The sequence below is a fragment of the Equus przewalskii genome, chromosome 31, assembly GCF_037783145.1.
Source record: "Equus przewalskii isolate Varuska chromosome 31, EquPr2, whole genome shotgun sequence".
Taxonomy (NCBI): Eukaryota; Metazoa; Chordata; class Mammalia; order Perissodactyla; family Equidae; genus Equus; species Equus przewalskii.
This window is the reverse complement of record NC_091861.1, coordinates 10,674,484-10,682,274: the sequence shown is the minus strand read 5'-3', so window position 1 is coordinate 10,682,274 and position 7,791 is coordinate 10,674,484.

Here is a 7,791-nt window from a genome sequence, read left to right as displayed (position 1 = left end):
TTGAGCATGTAGAGTGAAGAATCCAGGCAGGTCTCTGCTGCAAAGGTGCTAACTATGGAAAACGTCTCAAATGAAGGAAAAATTATACAATATTCGTTTACTTCTCTTTTCATGATGGGTGATACAAAGTAAACCTACAGAGCTATACAAATGGAGGCTTGACCTAGTCTGAGAGTTTGGGCAAAGGCTTTTCTGAAGAAATGATACTTTAACTGCAGCAAGAGATTAGGGTGTGCAGAAGGGGGAGAGAGAGAAAGAGAGAGAGGAGATCCTTTCCTCCAGGAAAAGGGAACAGCATGTGCAAAGGCACTGAGGCAGAAAGGAGTGTGGTATCTGAGGATATGAAAGGGCAGTGTGTCTCAAGACTAGTTAACAGATGAGGATGGTAGCCTAGGGTAGAGGGGGCAACTAGGAATGAATCTTCCAGGTTGTTTACACTGGGGAGTGATGAAGATAAACCTTACCTCTCACAACCAGGAGAATAACAATTCATAATAAATAAGAGAGAGTGATAGCAGAAAGGTGAGGAATATGAACAGACATTTTCCACTAAGGTGTGGTTGCTTTACTCAGCTAACTAGAACATTGTGCCACTGGGCACGAGGTCAAGGACTGATTGACAGTCTGAGCTGGCTAGTCTTCCTCCATTTCATGGCCAGCTTGCAAACACTTGGGCGAGACAGAGGCTATTTGAAACCATGGATGGTTTCGTGCAAATCTATTCCCACTGACAGAAACAGACTCAGAGTATGTACTATTGACGATGTTAAGGATCCTCAGGCATAGAGAAGAAAACACATTATAACTTAGCCACCAATCAAATGCGGGTCATAAGTGTTCTGAGCATCAGCACACCTGACTGCAGGACCCAGCCCTGCTCCTCAGGTAATTCTTCTGTTATGGTGACTCACTCCAGTGAGCATCTGCTTCTCAGGACCTGCTTGTTTTGTCCTGACCCCCTGAAGGCATGAAAACTTAAAAGTGTGCAGAGCCAGACACGGACAGCCTGGCAGCCAGGCAGGCGGCCTCCAGTCCCGGCCCCAGGCTCCACGTACATGCGGGCACCAGGATGGAGTGGGTGCCCTCCTCTGAGCTGTCCTATGGCCTGTGATCCATCCACCTGAATGGTACTTTCTGTCCCAGCACTACACATTTACATAGTCTCTCCATGGTAGGACACCCCCACAAGTGTGCCAAGTGAAAATCACCTCATTCCAGCCAGAAGCAAGAGAAATCGGTTTCTTCTCTTTTAGGCTCACATGGGAAAAATTTGTTCTTAGCAACTTGTCTGCTAAGAAATGCCAGCGACCTTCCACCTCTCCTCTGCCTTCCCCTCCTACTCTTCCTTTTTCCCTCCTATCCCTTCTCCTCCTCCTCTCTCTCCTTCTCCTTCTCTATATTTTCCTTTACCTCTTCCTGCTCTTTCTTCTCTACACATCCCAATATTTGTGTCATGAATATATCATGTTTTAATAAACAGGAAAAAACAAAGAAACCCGATCCCAAGTCACTAAGAATGAGTGACCACGAGGTGGCGAGGACCCTGGGATCTGGCCCTGGACCTTTCACTAATGATCTCTGTGGCCCTCAGCTCCACATGGGAGGGAAGGATTTAAATAATTTCTGAAATCCAGTCCAGCTTTAAGCTTATGAAATATGGAATAAGTTTATTTCTTAAGGCAAAAGAATCCTCAGGGACGAAAGACATTCTTCAGTAACTTCGTTATAGGCCAATGACACAAAGAAACCAGCCTTGAGCAAGGCCATTGGATTCAACCAGTGACCTACCATTTAGCCATGCTAAAAGGACTTAGCTCTCAGGCATCAATGTAATCCCATTATGGGGGTAGTGAACACACACACACATACACACACACGAAGCAAAACATTGGAGGACTCTTGTATCACTGATTTGCTTGAAGTTTTGTTGAAATTAGAGTCTCAAAATAAATTTCTTGGGGCTGGTCCGGTGGCATAGTGGTTAAGTTTGTGCACTCCACTTTGGCGGCCCGGGGTTTGCAGGTTCGGATCCTGGGCACAGACCTAGCATCACTGGTCAAGCCACACTGTGGCAGCATACCACAAAAAATACAGGAAAAAGTCTTCTCCTCCTTTTCATATCTGGAGAGCTCTGGAGAGTAGATAGCTGGCCCTGGTGGTCTAATGGTTAAGATTCTGCATTCTCACTGCCATGGCCCAGGTTCATTTCCTGGTCAAGGAACAACAATACCCATCTGTTGGGTGTCATATTGTGGAGGCTGCATGTTGCTGTGATGCTGAAAGCTATGCCACTGGGATTTCAAATATCAGCAGGGCCACCCATGGTGGACAGGTTTCAGCAGAGCTTCCAGACTGAGACAGACTAGGAAGAAGGAATGGCCACCCACTTCTGAAAAATTGGCCATGAAAATCCCATGAATAGCAGTGGAGCATTGTCTGATACAGCGCTGGAAAGGGAGAGGATGGTGCAAAAAGACTGGGCAGGGTTCTGCTCTGCTGTGCACAGGGCTGCTAGGAGTCGGCATCCACTCTACCGCACTAACAACAGAAGAGTGGATGGCATCAGTCTCCAGCCCCGTTACCCTACAGGGCTTCCCCATGTTTGGAGGGACAGACAGAACTGGTTTTACTCCCTTGACAGAAAATTCCTTCCTGTATATCAGGGAGGCAGACTTTGGAGGCCTGTTGGTAGAACTCAAATCAGATTTTTACCTAGCTGGCTCTGAGTTTCTTGGGAGCTTTCTCATATGAGAACAGTACTGAGGCTCCCTCCCTAACGCCCCCTTCTGTATATCATGGTTGCACCTCACCACCATCACCGTCTACTCATCCTCAACCCTCATAGGGATTTGCTTGAACCTGAGAACAGTGATTCATGGATGCCATCAACAGGCTTGAGTCCTGAATCACAAAAATCAGTGCAGAAAACTGACAATTCGCAAATCAATTGAGAAAGCTATTTGCGTATTTGAAATTTATGGTTCAATTATGCTGTTTTATTTCCACAATACCATTCCCATTTTATAGATCAGGAAATGAGGCTCCATGAGCCACATCAGGTCTACATGAATATTACTCCATTCCTTTGATAGTAGAGCTAAAATAACCAGGAGCAATAGATCAAATAAAAATCGAGAGGCTAAAAAGAGAAAATAAGTCTGTCATGAGTACAGTAGATTTCACAATTCCCTGCAGCCCCTAGAACCTCGCTGTCTAATGCAATCACTACTACCCATATGTGGCTATTTAAATTAATTAAAATTAAATAAAAGTTAAAATTCAGTTCCTTAGTCACACTCAGCCAAGTGTTTAATGGCGCACATAGTTAGTGGCTCCCTTATTAGGCAGCACAGATTTATATAGCGTTTCCATCACCACAGAAAATTCTATTAAACAACACTGCTCTAGAATGTATCTTCATCAATGATGGGCTCTATTCTTAGATGATAATTTTTCGAATGTTATTATCTGAGCTGTGCTTATCTTGAGTTCCTAGAGAGCCGGAGGAATCTGCTTCCTCATATGAAAGGGACAAGATGCAACAGACAGCCTTTGTCCTCAGTCTTTCAAGACCCTTCAAGACTTTGCTCATATGCCCAGGAGGTAGGGTTGCTTCAGTCACCAAAAGTGGGTCACAGAGGCACACAGTCTTTCTCTGAGCTCTCCTTTCCACTCCATGTGGCTTGATGGGTAAGTAGACTCAGAGCCGTCCCTCAGGAGGCCTTGTCGGGTCTTGCTCACCTCAACATCCTTCCGTCATGGAGCCAGCCAGAGGTAGGTAAGATCCTAAGACTTAGATTTGTCCCAGAGTGGGGAAGGGAGAGGAAATGCAGGGTAGGAAATCTCATTTATGCCTCAAGCCTAAGCCAGAGGCCCACACTATCCCCCTCAGAGCTTCATTGAGAGTTACCGACACTGCCTTGGCTCAATATAATTGCAATGTGATTATAATTTGATATTCTTATGTGGACGATTCCTGGGGGAACCTGAAGGGAAGAGGCTAACAAGCAGACAGGATGGAGACATTCCTTATTTCCTAAACATTAACTATTGTCATTAAACCCCATCTCCCAATCACCAACACTTTATTGACTTTCTTTCTTTGGGTATTCAGACCATCCCCTCCTTTTGAAAGTCTCCTTACTCGGTTTCAGTGACAGTACTCTGAGTTTTCTTTCCACCTGTTTGGATGTTCATAAAAAATGCCTTTGGTTTATTCCTCTTTTTCAAACCCTTAAATGCTGATATTTCCCAAGATTCCACATTCAACTCTTTTCCCAGTCTGAGCTCTCCTTACACGATTGTATCTCTATTCACGGTTTTGCCCACTTACCATAAGTTTATACTCTGGATGTTCTATTTACATCTCACACTTCTCTATTGAGCTCCACACACAGATACTCAATAGCCTACTAGATGTCACCACATGGATGTCCCATCATGGATTGTCCCAGGCAATCCAGTTATTTTATCTTAAACAGAACTCATCATTTTCTCTTCCGACTCAAAGAACCCATCTTTAAATTACGTCATCCATAATTCCTCCCAGAACCACTTGTCTTTCACTGTTAGAGCAACTCACAATTGATTATATCAGGATATCAGAGCAGATAACAGATGTCATCCTGCAAATGTAGACATTCCTTTCCAGTTTGGAGGAGTTTCTGCTCAGGAGTCTTATCAGGTGCTAGTTTCTTCCTCTTTCAGGTTCTCAGAATTCTAGATACGAGACCTCAGACGATCAGAACATGAAGGATTCCTTCCAGACTCAAGGCATTCTGACATCTTAGTTGCAGGGAGATCATATAGATCCTAAGTAGAAAATATGCAGACAGCAAAGAATTCCAACTCTATCAAATCACACTGCAATCACAAAAGTCCACTGTAAAACTTTATAAATAAAATCTAATGCAAAATGGCACCAGGCACCATCAGAAATGCACCTTCAAATGGGTAGAGAGCTCTATTTAGGGAAATCAAAGAAGCAAAGACTGTAGAACAAATTTGTGAGTGAACTGGAGACATAGTACGGTGCTTCAGCCTCTAGGGCTACGTGCCCAAAGTGATGCACTCCCATTTTACTTAGGAATCTCCATTTAACATCTTCCCAGCATACGTCAAGAGTCTCCAAAAATTTATTCTCAATTCCTCTTGAGAGAATTTATACTAAGTCAATAAGTAGAGACATGGGTCAAGATTTGTGATCTAGAATGTTCAATACAAGATTATTTATAAAAAGCAAAAAATATTGGAAACAATCCAAATGTCTAGTTATAGATGGGTAATATTGTGCAATATTGAATAAAAAACAGCACATACAAGTATATGCAAATATCATTCAATTAAATGTCTAAATATATATACATATGTGCATTAAATAACCATAGTTAAAGAAAATGTACAAAATGTTAGGATTAGAGATGTTCCTACAATGTGTAGTTATTATCTTTAGAATAAGGAAAAAATTAGAAGAGCAATCAGGGTGTCTCCAGCTTATTAATTAGTAGCTGGTAACAAATAAAATAAATAGCTTTTATTTACATGTTCTCTTCCTCTGTTTAGATTTGGGTACCTTGAGAGTAAAGACTCTGCTATTTCTTTTGTTTTCTCCTGTATGGTACAGGACTTTTTGCAAACAGAGGCAGTCAACCAATTAATCTAAGGAGAAGCAACTAATACCATCAGTTCAATGATCACTTCTAAAAAGTGATCACTATGGGGAAAACAGAATTGAAACAAAAAAACCCCACTAATTGGGAAAAAATATTTGCAAGTCATATATACGACACAGGGTTAATCTCCATAATGTATAAAGAACTCACACAACTCAACAACAAAAAATCAAACAACCCGATCAAAAAATGGGCAGGAAACATGAACAGACATTTCTCCAAAGAAGATATACAGATGGCCAATAGGCACATGAAAAGATGTTCATCATCACTAATCATCAGGGAAATGCAAATCAAAATTACACTAAGATAGCACCTTATACCTGTTAGAATGGCAAAAATAACCAAAACAAAAAGTAACAAATGTTGGAGAGGTTGTGGAGAAAAAGGAACCCTCATACACTGCTGGTGGGAATGCAAACTGGTGCAGCCACTATGGAAAACAGTATGGAGATTTCTCAAAAAATTAAAAATAGATATACCTTATGACCCAGCCATCCCCCTACTGGGTATCTATCCAAAGAGCTTGAAATCAGCAATTCCAAAAGGTCCATGCACCCTTATGTTCATTGCAGCATTATTTACAATAGCCAAGACATGGAAGCAACCTAAGTGCCCATCAACAGATGATTGGATAAAGAAGATATGGTATATATATACAATGGAATACTACTCAGCCGTAAAAAAGAATAAAATCATCCCATTCACAACAACATGGATGGACCTTGAGGGAATTATGTTAAGTGAAATAAGCCAGATAGAGAAAGACAATCTCTGTGTGACTCCACTCACACGTGGAAGTTAAACATGTAGACAAAGAGAACAGATTAGTGGCTTCCAGGGGAAAGGGGGGGTGGGAGGTGGGCACAAAGGGTGAGGTGGCGCACCTACAACACGACTGACAAACAATAATGTACAACTGAAATTTCACAAGGTTGTAAACTATCATAAACTCAATAAAAGTTTAAAAAAATAAAAAATAAAAATAAAAAAGCCCTATGGTAATTTGTCAACAAAACAACTAGCAGGTCACTGAGTGAAATTCTACAGCAGTGGAGATGCCAAAGTTCCCAGTATAGAGGAATACCAAAAAAATTAGGGTCAAGCATATTTGAGTTCTAATCTTAACTTCACTACCCAATAGCTAAGTAAATTTGGCCACATTACCTACTTCTGTGAGCCCTGGCTTGATCACCAATAATAATACCGCTCGTCAGGGTGGTTATATGAATTAAAGGAGGTATGGTGCCTGTCAAATCTTGGTATTTTTCCTTCCCCCTTTTGAGGACTGGATCATTTCACCAAGAAAAGGATGTTGTGAATAATTAAAATTGTCATCAGCATTCTCAGTTCATTAAATATCCTTTTTTGAAGAACTCAAAGGATTTAAAATTCAATTTTAAATGGTATCTATGTGGACAGGATCCACCCACATCTAGAAAACTAGAGGTTGAATCTTTGTTCTTGCTGCCGGCAATTAGAATTCTCAGTTTCCCCCTGAAAACCTCTTGCTGTTTCATCAAATCTGATCGGGGAGGAACACTTGATTCCCCAGGGTCTGGGGTCAAGCGTTAGATATGAAAGTCACAAAGAGACCAGGAGAGATGAGTAATTTTTCTCAGTTCATTTATTTTCAAAAGCTTTTTGAGGCAGGAGAAGAGGCGGACAGGAGGAACTTTGAAAGAATAACCAGTTTTATGAGGTGAAAGGATATCATTTTCATAATTTAATACTGGGAAGCACAATTATCTTTGATGAAATAGTTTTCTAGGAACTGGAGTAGCTGCTATTTCTTTTGCGTTTCTCTCTGACAATACAGGGACGTTGCAATGAATGTAATAGGGCCATATGCAAATTGATCTTCCATCCCATCCCATCTCACCTTGTGCTGTGACTACCCGGTTAAGCAGTCATGCTTTTTCTTAGTTATCTACTATATATATTTTTCCACATTATCAAAACAATTCTACATTTTTTCATATTGATCTATGAAAAACTGGACTTTTACATTGCCCTTACTTTGAAGGTGGTGGCGATAATTAGCTTGGGCTGTTTGGCCATTAAGCAAACCAGTCATTTCAGCAGAGAAAAAGAAAGATAGTAATAATGACTGAATTTT